Source organism: Colossoma macropomum, unplaced genomic scaffold (assembly GCF_904425465.1).
Source record: "Colossoma macropomum unplaced genomic scaffold, Colossoma_macropomum, whole genome shotgun sequence".
Classification (NCBI taxonomy): Eukaryota; Metazoa; Chordata; class Actinopteri; order Characiformes; family Serrasalmidae; genus Colossoma; species Colossoma macropomum.
In genome coordinates, this window is record NW_023494799.1 from 8,741,649 (window position 1) to 8,755,380 (window position 13,732).

The 13,732-nt window shown below is 41.5% G+C and overlaps 1 long non-coding RNA gene across 3 annotated transcripts in view; it reads left to right on the forward strand.

The window, feature by feature from the left end:
• The window catches only part of LOC118819480, a 54,745-nt gene that overhangs the window by 27,193 nt on the left and 13,820 nt on the right, over positions 1-13,732 (forward strand). For all 3 annotated transcript variants that reach the window (XR_005008162.1, XR_005008160.1, XR_005008161.1), the window contains exon 3: positions 7,146-8,367. This is a non-coding gene — a long non-coding RNA (uncharacterized LOC118819480). The remainder of the gene's footprint in view (positions 1-7,145; positions 8,368-13,732) is intronic.

Consider the following 13,732-nt stretch of genomic DNA (forward strand, 5'->3'; position numbering starts at 1 on the left):
TCCTTGCCTCCCTCTTCCTCTTTCTCTCTCTGTCCCTTCTTTCCTCTCCCTCGTTCCATCTCTCTCTGTCTCTCTCTTCGGCTCTCTCTTTCTCTCTTTGTTTCCCTCTCTTTTCTCTCTCTCTCTCTCTCTCTTACATTCTCTATCTCTCTGTCTCTCGTTGTCTCCATCTTCCTCTTTCTCTTTCTCTGTCCCTCCTTTTCTCTCCCTCATTCCATCTCTCTCTCTTTCTCTTCATCTCTCTTTTTCTCTCTTTATGTCTCTCCCCCTCTCTGTTCACCTCTGTCTCATTCTCTCTCTCAGTCTGTTTCTCTCTGTCTCTCTCTCTCTCTCTCTCCCTCCAGCTCTCTCCTCATGTTTCTTCCTCTCTTTCTCTCCACTATCTTTTTCTCTCTCTCTCTTTCTGTCTATGTCTCTCTCTTTACCTTTCTCATTCGCTCTCTTTGTCTCTTTCTCTCTCTGCATCACTCTTTCTTTCTCTCTCTCTCTCTCCTCCTCTCTCTTTTTACTCTCTCTCTACGCCTTACTTATTCCTCTTCAGCGGTGTCTTTCTTCACTCGTTCCTGTGAGGGGGTTTTCCTCCTTCGCTCCTCTGCAGCTCCTGCCTGACTTTAGGTAATTGAGTTGGTGAGAAGTTAACCACCCCCCTCATTGGCAGGGAAGCCTGCGACCCCTCCCATCGCAGAAGGGTCACATTGTTCCGCCGCCTTCTCTCGCCGGTGTAATCCCCTCCACCGGGACAATGGAGCTGCCCACCGGCCACTGAGATACATTAGCCCCCCGACCAGTGAGCTCCCGGACCATCCAGCTCCAGCTAACAGCTAACAGCAGCCCCCACTTCAAAGCTCAGGGCCCCAGCCTGCGTGGCTCGTTTACTTATTCATGCAGGCCTGGGAGAGGGTCCGTGGAGATGAAATGCGGCGGTGAGGAGACAGGCACTGATGTGGAGAGTGGAACAGCTCCCTGGTGGGCTCCGCCGGGGGAGTTAGGAGAGTGGGAGCCGCACTGGCACTCCTGTGATCTCCATCGCGGCGCTGAAGCCGCCGCTGCCGTCTACATCAAACATCTTGTCCCAATAATGTGGCCCGTTAACGGCGATAGCCACAGCTGGGCTTCGCCACTGCTGCTCTTAGGGGTTTACTACAGATTCTGCTATTACAGCTGATAGAGCAACGATTACAGCTGATAGAGAACATGCAAGTGTGCTCAGAGTACAGTATGTAGATTCCTCCTGTATATTTAGTACTAGTACTGTCTGACCGTAGAGCAGGTTTATCCTTTATATTCAGTACTAGCACTGTGTCACAGTACTAGGGGTGGGCGATAGTAGATCACAATACCTCCAATTCAATTGAATAGTAAAATACTATTTATACTAATTATATTCTCTTTATAATGCATGCAGTTGTTCAGTTTTCTGCTGATGTCCATCATATGCTCAGAAATGCATATTGATTACAGCAATCATAAAATATGCCTACTCCTATTTAGTACTTAATATTTACTACTAGTACTGTCTCACAGTACAGTACAGGTTTGTTCTTTGTATTTAGTACCAATATACAAGTGCAGCGTGTAAATTTGCCTTTTATATTTAATACTAGTACTGTCTCAGTACAGCGCAGATTCATTCTTTATTTACTAGTTCTGTCTTACAGTACCTTGTAGGTTTGTACTTTATATTTAGTACTAGTACTGTCTCATAGTACAGTGTAGGTTCATCCTTTTTCTTTAGTACCAGTCCTGTCTCTCAGTACAGTGTAGATTCAGCTTTTGTATTGGTACTGTGTCTCAGTTTACACTGTAGATTCGTCCTTTATATTTAATACTAGTACCGTCTCACTGTACAGTTTAGATTCGTCCTCTATATTTAGTACCAGTACTGTCTCACAATACAGTGTAGATTCATCCTTTGTATTTAGTACTAGTAATATCTCTAAATACAGCGTAAATTTGTCCTTTATATTTAGTACTAGTACTATCAGTACAGTGTAGATTTGTTCTTTATATTTAGTACCAGTACTGTCTCACAGTACACTGTAGATTTGTCTTTTATATTTAGTACTAGTACTATCTCTCAGTACTATGTAGATTTGCCCTTTATTTTGTACCAGTACTGTCTCACATTACAGTGTAGACTCGTCCTTTATTTAGTACCAGTACTGTCTCACAATACTGTTTAGATTTGTCCTTTATATTTAGTACTAGTACTGTCTCAGAGAACAGTCTAGATCAGGGCTGCCAAAAGTGTGGCCCACAGGTCAAAGCTGGCCTGTGAGGACGTTTGATTTTGCCCACCAGAAAGTTACCTTGACCTCACCCCCTACCCAGTGACAATGAACATATTTTTATATTGTATATAAATTCTTATATGAATAAATACATTTAAAAAAATAAATTAGAAGCCCACCCTGTTTGTATACTGCTTTGTCTTTTTGGCCCTCAGTCTAACACAGACATTGCACTTTGGCCCACCAAGACAAAAAGTTTGGGCACCTTTGGTCTTCACAGTGCAGTGTAAGTTTGTTCTTTATATTTAGTACTGGTCAATTGAGTTGAAAAAGAAGGAGAATAAAAAAATAACAAAAACAACAGTCTTACTTCTTTGTTCTCTTGTTATTAATAATAATAACAATAGCAATTATTATTATTATCATTATTATAAACAAAAATATCTGATTGTTGTTGGACTGGGCCAAGGAAGTGTTTATACATCGTGGTTTTGTGGAGAAATCAGGGGGCGTGGCCTCGCTGGGGCTTCGCCTTTGCTGGCTTGCCGTCAGTCAGAGGCAGGAGAGGAGGCCAGGTTGCCATGGGAACAAATACTGAGTGTTAACCAGAAGGGAAACAAACAAAGTGGTGCTCGTAAAAAGCAGGTTGGGCACGATACAGATACCCGCCTACTAGAGCAGTGTGCATGTGTGTGTGTGCTTATTTGTGAAAATGTGTCTCTACGTATCCGTACTTGTGTGTAGCCGATCCGTGGGGAGAATCACACAAGCCTTCATTTGAGTACAATGCATGCAACCTACGTTTAGGGGTGATTAGATCAAAGTACTGCACAGAAACGTGCTATTGTAAAGCCTGCACTGTTGCTTTGATAGATTCTCTTTGCAAGCATAATCAGTTACTTGATAAGATGTTATAAGTAAAAGCTCACCCTGAGGACCCACAGTGCCAGCCAGGGCATTTTAGATGCGCTGCTAGTGAAACCATATTTGAGCCGTATTTAACAGCCCGTGTTGTTGCTCTGTGCGACCTTTCAGAAACCTTTTGCCCATCAGTGAAAGCTCACGTTTTTAACATATTCCATCTTTGTCTAATGCTCTATGTGCCCACAGGCTGCAGGGAGGCTTGCCAACGCTGAACGTTAGTTATTAGTTCTGCTGTACTGGATAGTTCCTGTGTTTGGTGCACTGCTAATGTTGGACACCCATGCTAACGCTTGTGACCCCCCCCCCAGTCAGTCCTTCTCCCCTCCCCTTTTTCCTTTTTTATCTACCTTCTCCTGAACTCCATCCCGAGACTCAGAAGGCAGAAGGGATGGGGGAAAGTACATCTCGCGGTAGTTGGACGTCAGCGCCTGATCTTGACCATGAGGCAACTGCAGCAGCTCTCTCTTTCGCTGACCCCCCCCTCTTGTTTTCTCTCTCCTGTTTGCATGCTCTCTGTATTTTCTCCCCCTTCGGCGTGCAGCCTCATTGTATTGTCCCTTGTGCTTTAACTATGGCGGGGCATGAAATATACCTAAACAGGCTTCTGGAACACAAGCTCCGCCTCCAAACGCCATCCCAAAATGAACGCCTTCATTTCGGGGTCCCCCTCTTATTTTTTTTCCTCCACTCGTCCCCCTCCCTCAGACGACGTCTCTTTAGTTCCTTGCTGGGCTGCTTCAATAACATTTATATCGCAATAGCTTTCTCTCTTTTTCTTTTTTTTTTTTTCCTCCCTTCCCAAGTCCAATGCCATGGGGCAAACCGTCGTACCCCCTCTCACTCCTCCCTCCACACTGGCCCTGCACCCCTCCCTCTGAACTGAGAGAAAGACAAACGCTCTGTTCTCTCTTTCTTTGCCTTTCACCTCTCCATCCATCCTGCCGCTCAGCCACAATGCTGGCGCTTTCTCCCGCGGCTGGCCGAGCGCAGCCCCCTGAACTAACAGCATCGCCGAAGCTGTCTCAATGCCACCGAGCCCCATTGTGTGCAGCCAGAGGGGAGTTAACACCCATGTCTGAGCCCAATGAATAGTATTATTGTGTCTGAGACACACAGCTCGCCCCCAGTTCCACCCCGCTCCCCCACTTGACCACCCTTCTATCCCAGCTACGGGTGCCCCCCTGCCCCATTTTCCCAGCTCCCATATCTTCTCCAGCTCACTGTGTCAACTGTGTCTTAACAAACTACTCCTACTGCTTTATCTCTTCATTTTATGTCAGATAAATAAACTGTTTTTTTTAATGTATTTGTTTGATGCTAAATATTGATACAAATTTGAAGAACTGTGTACACACCGGTGGGGGGGAAGGGGGGGCTAGTTTGCATGAAGGATTTTTTTTTTCAGTTTATGGACACAATAGGGCTGAGAGTCCATAAAGGAATATCCTTCTCACTCATTTGCATGATAGCAGACCTCTGAAATCATTTGAATAATTTCGGACACGATAAAGGCCTGAAAGAAATGTATTGCTAGTTTCAAATTGCGTCATAGTTTTGTTGTTATCTATATTTAACATGCAAAAAAAGGTTGTTTTTTTTTGCCAAGAAAAATGTAGTGATGCATCGGTTCACACACCAGACTAGTTTACATTTAACTGACGGATTTAGATTTAATGTGAGTTGATTTGGTTTCTTAGTAAGGGACATTACAGAATTGTAATTTTGCAAAAGTGCAGTTTTATAAATGTCCAAAACAGTGTAATTTGAAAATTTTAAAAAATAATTTTGCTGTATGACTGTCCCTTCAATAACAACGTTTTTTCATGCACACCAGTGGTTCGTTGTTAGTCTAACTAAGGCCGCTAGTCTAACTACACTGTGATCATGTAAACATTGTGGTGGTTATCCTAACTTTAGCTGAAGATTTATTGAGATTTATTGAGATTTTAGACATGCTTAGCTCACTTCACTGACTTCTGTAAATATGAGTGACAAAAGGAGAAAAGGCTCAGAGTTTTTCAGAGGAAGAGACGTCCCTCATATTAAACATTTAGTCTGAAATAGACATAATTAGATGTTTAAGGGGGAAAAAGGAACACAGATATTTTTAAATGATGGGAACCACATATGTGGATAAACTGAAATACATCATGAAGGAGGCGTCTCATGTTGTCAAGTCAGACTGTGCTGGTATGCATGTAAACGGGGCTATAAATGGGCTGGTCTTTTATACAGCTCTTGTAAATGTCTTGGTTCAGTCTAGTTTGTTAGACTAAGAACTTTGTTGGGCCTTTATGTGCATGTAAGTAGTTACTGGTACATTAGCCTCTATATTTATGAACACTGCTACTACAAAAAAAACACTGCCTTAACAGAATACTGTATGGAATATATACTCAATACTGGAGAATACCCTGGGTTCAGATATTGGAACTGATATTGGGTTTAGTGGTTTGGATACACTAATGAAAGCTTGAACTTTTAAAACGGTGTATTGGAATTTCAAATTGTAAAACTACCTGTAAACTGAACAGGTTTACACTATGTAGCCATATCAGTTTGAGCCAAAACAATCTGTGTCGTATATAATTAGAGCTCTGTAGAATAGACATTTGAACACATTCAATTAGGCCTGTCACAAATATTACATAATCGCCTGATTGCAGTTTTTTGGGATGATTGCTATTATTTTAGCTGACTGCAGTAATATCCACAGGTGTTAGCTTTCACAATCACATGTTTCACAAACTGAATGTGAATTGAATGTGTTTTCAACAGGTGGGTTAATGCAAAAAACACATTTATTGAGACATGTCAAGGGTAACTTCTGGCTGCTGCTGTAACACCTGTAGAGGGCAGTGGTTGGTGTAGTTTGTTTATTTGAGCTTCAGCTGTTTCTGTCACCAGTTGGGAGCTATTAAGTCTTATTAGCAGAAAAGCGAGACAGCCAGTTAGGCCACATTAGACTTGTACTTTAATAATTGAATACAGTAAACAAAAAAAGACAAACAAAACCTTGTATGTCCATTTTTGTCACTTTTCCGTTTTTGACATAATTTGAAAATGCCTGTTGCCCTTCACGTTGTGTGTAAATTTCATGATGAATGGATCAAAAGAAACAGCCCAAAATGACTTAGAAAAATGTCTGGTTCCATTGACTCACATTAAAAGTAAAGTATGTTTGTTCATTCTCCTGTAAAGTTACTATTTTGGAGATACGAGGTTTTGTTCCGACAGCTGCGATATATATCACTACACTAGAGGTGAACAATTTGTAGTAGTTTTCACGAGACACAATATGTCATGATATTTATTTTTCTTGTATCTGACAAGTTGTAACAAACAAAATAGTGCCACATTTAAAATACATTATAAAAACTGTCCAATATCTGCCTTAAATCCAGCAATTTGTCTTTAACATTTCATTGTCTTTAACATTATACTGTACTATAAATCCAATTAAACAAGACTAATTATGCTCTTTTTTTCATCAAACATGCAGTTGGAAAGTGTTTTTTTTAAGTACCGACTAGCTTTACGATATGCTCAGAAAAGCATATTGTGACATTGTGACTTAATTTATCATGATAATGATAAATATTGTCATATTGCCCAGGTCTATTTACACCCCTAGTTTCAGGAGAGGACGCTGAATCAGTGCATCTCTAGTAAAAAGTCAGTTCTTACTGCAAGCAGAGAAACGTCAGGTATAGTGGCTCAGCTGTAAGTGCACTCGGCAGGCGCTTTCTTTCAGCCTGGCGTGCTTAACTGGAAAAAAAATCTCTGGCTTCAGCCTTTTTTAAATCTGGGGGTTAGGAAGTTCACCTCACAGAGTGTGAGCAGATGCCAAAACATTCACCTTGCACATCTCTCTGATCAAAGTCGCGGATTGACACTCGGAATGGGCCAGATGGTGAAAGTTAAGCTGAACTTGTTTGTTTTTTTTTCTCCCACCACCCCCCACCCATCCACGTTGTTATTTGTTGGCAGGAGGAGCGGAGGACGAGGGAACGATGATGATAGCGGATGGAGTAGGAGTTGGAGGATGGAGAATGGAGTGAACTCAGGAGCAGGTGAACACAGCTGTGGACCGCCATGGGCTCTCTCTCTTCTTTTTTTCCCCTTGGCTTCTCTGTCTCGGAGGTTCCGAGGAGACGGCAGGGGCCAGCCAGCGAGCGCTGGAGTGGGCAGGCAGAGGCGGGCTGCTGCGCCCGCCGGCTAGCGGCTCGGCGGCACCGAGGAGGGAGGGAAATCGATGCGGAGGAAAGAGGCTGCCAGGGGTCGCCCAACGCAGCCTCCGGCCGCGGCACCGTGGGATTCCAAAACGCTCGCCTATCCCTCGCCCTACCCGCTCCCAGTCAACTCACATCAGCCTGAGAGAGAGAGAGAGGGCCAGAAGCACCAACGATGCTCCATGTGAAAGAGCAAGAGAGAGTTTGTGCGCGTATGTATATGTGTGTGGTTCCGCCGGAGGGACTTTCCAGCCCCAGCACCACTTGATAAAACTTTGTCTGTGAGGAGAACGAGTAGAAAAAGAGTGTCAAAGGTCCTTTTTTTTTCTCCCCCCCACCCTCCTCGATTCCTTTTTTCCGTAAGTGCACATTCCCTGTGACTGTTTGAATGAGCGCTTGACGGAGGATCCCTCTTACTGTGAATTGAGGAGGCCTTCTTTTTTTTACGGGCCCTCCTCCAAGCATGTACAAAGTGCTCTACATCAGATGAGCTGGCAAGAGAGGACAACTTGAACTTTTCTCTTTTTTCCCATTTTTAAGGACATTTTTTCACCTTTTCAGTTGTAGATTAAATTAGATGATTTTTTTTAAAATACTCTGAGAGCTTCTGAAAAAGGCTTTGGTTTTGATCCACATCAAGAGGCTTGGCACTGCCCTCATGTACGTACTGCAAAATTGCTGCTCCATGGACCTCTGCAGTGCTACTTTTGATAAGATCAGGTTGAAAGGGAGGGCAGAGTGGACCAAGCTCCAAAAAGTCATGAGTTTTCAGAATATTGGTCCTTAGCCTAATGCTAATACAATTTTCCATTTGGCATGAGGAATGCTCCATTTCTCCCCTCCAGAACTTATGGGAATGAACTGAGGGACTCATGATGCTCAGGGTAATACATGTCCTTGTGGATGCTTTGAGGAGTGAAGCTTGCCAGGAGAGGAGTCCAAAACCTTCTCAACTTTCTCAGCCAACTGGATCCAAAATGGTGAGCACCGATTTTGTATCTGCCTGTGCAAGGCTTTACTCTCCTCTCATAAGACATCAGGAGTACATGATTAGAATCGGCCAGGATCAGATTGGGCCGATGTTCACTCCCAGCATGCAGTTGGCAGTTGCATATTTCATTTTTATTTTAGCTGATTTGTGTAATAATTCTATGACGTAAAAGCCAGACTTGTACACATGCTGAATTTTATTGCATAGTCCTGTATGTTTTTCATATTAGTGCATTCATTTAGCCCACATATTGCAAGATTGAGGTACAGTGCAAATAAGCAATGTTGTTGTCTTTTTACTGTTGCTTGTTGGTTTAAAAAAAATTCTCTATAAAAAATTGTCTGTAAAGAAATCAAAATCAGAATCATCCATAAACCTTCATCAGTGCACCCTTATTAGACAGTTTTCTTCTCTGTGAGATTCTTCAGTTTCTCCCTTTCGACTCCTACTCATCATTTTTGCCAATTTTATGAGCATGTGCTGCACTGAATGGGTGAAATCTCTTCTCATATGTGTGCTTAGCTAACGCGCCATAACCATATTTGCATATCTAATTGCTTTCTTTGAAAAAAAATCCTGAATATGCCAACGACGAGCAGCTCTGGCAGAAAGCTGGGTCTCTTGGGCAGTGAAACGTTAGACCTTCTTGTTTAACATCTGGCTTTGTCACGTTATGGTGGGCTAATTTGTAGCCTAGCCATAGTCAGGACATTACGTAGAGCGTTGTTAGCATTTGGGGTGCCCACCCTACAGTAAATCTGGCGCCAGACCGCCAGTATAGCATTCACACACATGCCACGCTGGGCAGCGCCACCGACAAAATGGCCGCCACTGTCAGCCAGCTGTCTCCTCACCCAAGATGGCGCCGCCCTGAACGCCAGCCATCTGCTTAATCAGCACCCGCATGCAAATCGCTCATAATTGCATTTGCATATTGCTGTTTCCCCCAACTGTTACTGCAGGACCGCCGTACAAAAAGACGTAATTTACTGCGCTCCACTTCGTGAGCTGCTTTATAGCACTTTGGAGCTCTTACCTGCCACTCAGGTCTTTTGTAGCACTTTACAATTCATTCCTCTTTATGTTAAGCTGTGTTAGCAGCCAGTGCAGCCAGTGCTTAAAGTGAAAGAAATGTGGCTTTTTCCAGTCACAAAGCGTCCGATGGCTGTGCCATCTGTGACATCTGCGACGGGCTAGTCAAGCTAGCCTGGGCTACGCAAATCCCTCAGTCGCAGGGCCCAGCTCCAGACAGACCCACATAATGACCTCATTAGCATGCACAACACTCTCCGCCATAGGCCTGGGTGTGCTGCTGCGTCGTGGGACCTAGCAGTGCGCGCCCTTCACACAAACACTCACTGGGCAACATTGTGTTCCTTCGCACAATACAGCACTTTGCACTTGTGTTACTGTGTTCCAGATCCAGAGGATCAAGGCTCTGTAGAGCAGCCTATGCAGATGACGGCTTTTCCTAATTCGGTTTATGGTGGGATTTATTAGAATCTCTTTAATTAAAGTTAATGGTTTATTCTGGTGTTACCGTAATGGTTAAGGAAAACATCGACAAGGAGTTTTACCGATACACTTACGGAAGGATGTGTTCTGAGTGAGATCCAGTAGCCGATGGATCCGGGCCATAATACTGCATTAGCTGCTTATTGAAAACACATTCAGACGACTACAGATTGTTCTCCCAGGACTGCTAAACAGAAAAGGCTTTATTTATAGACTACATTTCCTCAGGTTAAGCTCTCTTCAGTGGGTATATGCATGCAAGCGCCATTTGAATTTTCAGTGAATGCCTGTTCCATAAAATGTGGGTAGGATTACGTATGTCACAGTTAGATAACGTTTTTATTTATCATAGGATGACATTGGTTCCCAAAAATATCTGTTCATCATAGAGAGATGATCCTTCTTTTGATGTATTGTATATCATTTAGCTGTGACTCATGCATCAAGCATTTGCTGTATTTATTGGTAATGTTATTTTCAGCTTATCAGCCGAAAAAAGCTGATTTTTGAGCTGCATCGTGATTGCATGATTACCTTATAACTGATAATCTTATTGGGATTGTAGCTAGAATAGACTTATACAAGCTATGAAGTTTTTACAAATACATATGTAGGTCAAAGATATTCTGAAAATATTCTTTGTCTAAATATTCTTTGAAAATATTCAAAGATATTCTGAGATTACTGAAAGATCTGACCTCCCAATTTATTTTTTATTATTTGGGATGCAGTTGTTAGATTTCAAACCGATATTTCATGATACGTTTATTGTACGCCAGAGGAAAAGAGCCTTCAGGCAACACTTGGATACAACAAATATCTGCATTTTTTCATTGTACTGCACTACAAATACATTTTGCGTGTCTCCGTAATGTTAATCCAGGTGATTCTAGTCCCAATTTGTACATTTTGTAAAATGTGTATGTATCAGTATCAGTATCAGCAGATATGTACATGAAAAATATCAGATGGTGACTTTGGTCCAGAATTCGTCTAATTTTTAGCTTAGTTGACATAAAATCTGATTTTATGCAATTGAATTGCAAGAAATTGTCATTTAAGTTGTCCTCACTTTTGTGGTAAAGTTTCTTGTTAAAGCTAATACTTCTACTTAGAAAACTGACCTGGGGCTTCATTTATAAAATGCACTTGAATTTCATTTTAAATTTGTTCTTAAGATAAATTCTCAGGACTGAGAATGACTGCTTTATAAAACACTGTGTTCACAAATTGCGCACCCAAATGTGTGTAGCCATTTGTATGTCTGATGATAAATTTGTGTAAGAACTGTAAACTATATTGGAGGTTTTAAAAGTTAAGGTCCAGGCTACTTTGAAATGTTGAATTATTTGAGCTTATAATAAGTTGATAGGGTATAAAACACATTCTTGGTCTGTTAATGTACAATTCAAAATTAAATGAACTCAAAATTGTAAATTTTCAAAGCATTTTTTTACAGTGTGAACAAATTTTCACATCACTCACTTTTTTATATCAGTACTTAAACATGAATTTTCATGATCATTTTAAGGTCAAACCTGTGCATTCAAATATTCTACAAACATTCAGACCCCTGGGCTTTACATTCATAGAATCATGACAGCACTGTATCGTAAAGCTATCCAGATTATTTGATTTGACATATTCTGCAATGTGATAGAAAAGTCAGTCATAAATTTGAAATAATGTTCATAATTTTCGGTTTGCTGCTTCTCTCAGACTAGAATAGGACTTTACTGTACAGCGTCCATTACTGGCTGAGAAACAGTCTCTCCATCACTCGTTCTGTCGTTGCCCAGAGCTGTAGGCTGTGGGGGTTTAAATTAGAACGTGGTGGGGGGTTATATTTTGGGGTTTGGGGTTCGCTGTCTCTGTCTGACCGGACTCTGTCTGACCATCTCTGAAGCAGGGAGCTTGTGTAGAATGCTACGTCTGGGTCAGTCGGTCTGCTCTCGGCCTTAATTTGCATATTTACAACAGCTGGGGAGCCCATATGTTTTAGCTGAGGCCAGACAACATTATATATAGCCTCACACGCTAGCTACCACACCCCATGGCTCCCATCCCTGAACACACAGTTCTCCCACACATTTACCACAAATCACTAGCCATTCTTTTTCACTTGAAAACACAAAACAACCCCCCCACCCCACCTTTAAATAAAAAAGGAAAGCAGAGAGCTTTTATGCTAATCATGCTTGTAGCCATGTGTGCAAGTACGCTAGCGCAATTATGCATAATTCAACACAAAGCCAGGCAGGAGGCTGACTACTGTAAATCCTGTTAGCAGCCCAGAGAGGGGGGAGAGACTTGGGGAAGGGTGGGGGGGGTGCTGTCAAGGCGACTGAGTCCGTCACTGGGTGCTTGAAATGAAAGCCGTCCACACCTTTAGCAAGATTCAAATGGATCCTTACCGCTCTTGGTCCACAGGTACACAGCAGACCTGCTGTCACGTTTCCCTTGAATGATGAAGGGGTTGGGGGTTTTGGCATGTTAGCTTAACTAAAGGATAAATGTAAAATATTTTTAAACACAATATTTTTAGTGCTGGATGAAATATTGAGTAGACTAGAAAATCGGCATACCGGTATCACACAGTAGCCCTGGGCTGATAAATGATAGTATCAGATATTGCGATAATTTAAATAAGCGCCAAAATTATGCAAATGATCTTTCTTTCGTTCTCTTTCACATGCCAGTGATTTTTTATTATTTATTTTTATTATTGCTTTACCTTTATTTAAATGTCCTTTTGTGAAATTTATGCTTAGTTTAACAGTAATTTTCAAAAAAAAATCAACACCACCTCATTAACACACATACTTTGAGCTCCACTTGGATAGATTATAACGGAATTTGTCCGTCTAGCGAGGAATTCTGGGGAATATCCAGATGAAGCATATAAATGAGAGTAAAATGGACAAGCTTGTCCAGAAGAAGAGAGCCAGCTTCAGTTCAGAACAACAATAAAACAAATGTGGAGAATCACTGGTTCTTAACTGTGTTGCTGTCTGTGTAGAATATGTTTGTCATTGTAGATTATTAGGTTATATAAGAAGCTGGTCCAGGTGGTAATCTTATGGTAGTTGTATTAACAGGCAGAATGCATGCTACTGGCTAAGCCTCTGCAGTGTAGTACTTTGTAGCTGAATTTAGATCATGATGATATTGTTTATAATTCTGCAGATGATAATCTACATTATTGTCTAAGCTTATCTCACACAGTAGTGATGGATAAAAAAAACTTAGTTAACTGCAATATATGTCATTTATCAGGTGCCTTAATTTGCTTGGAACATCTAAATACTTAAAAACTGAATAAGTAGTTGTCCTTTCTTGCAGTTTAGATGTGTCTAGCTAATGTGTATGTAACACTGTGTAAGACTCCCTTTAGTGAACTAAACAGTCCAATCAGAGTGAGCTATGTCAGGTTTGTGAGACATTCTTTCATTATAAACTACTGAGATCAACTGAAAATAGTAGCGTATTTTTATTTCCATACCATGACCGATTTCTGATCAGATTTTCAGATTTCTCTGCCTACTTGTGCACGGTGACATAATCAGAAGTCAAGGGACATTTTAGAAGTGAGCAAAAGTCAAGACATTTTAATGCTAGACCACAGAAAAACAAGAATTTTGTCTTTTATATTATATGACGTGGTGAGTTGTGCTTAATATGACCAGGGACATGAATTAACAAGGTTAAAAAAGGTCAGTTTTGATTTGATTTGACTGTAACTCTTTATGAATATCATCTAAAACTGCGATATCATGATACGTTTGGAAAATATTATAATACTGAGCGCTAGCCAGAAGTGTGAATCTGCTGTTTTGATC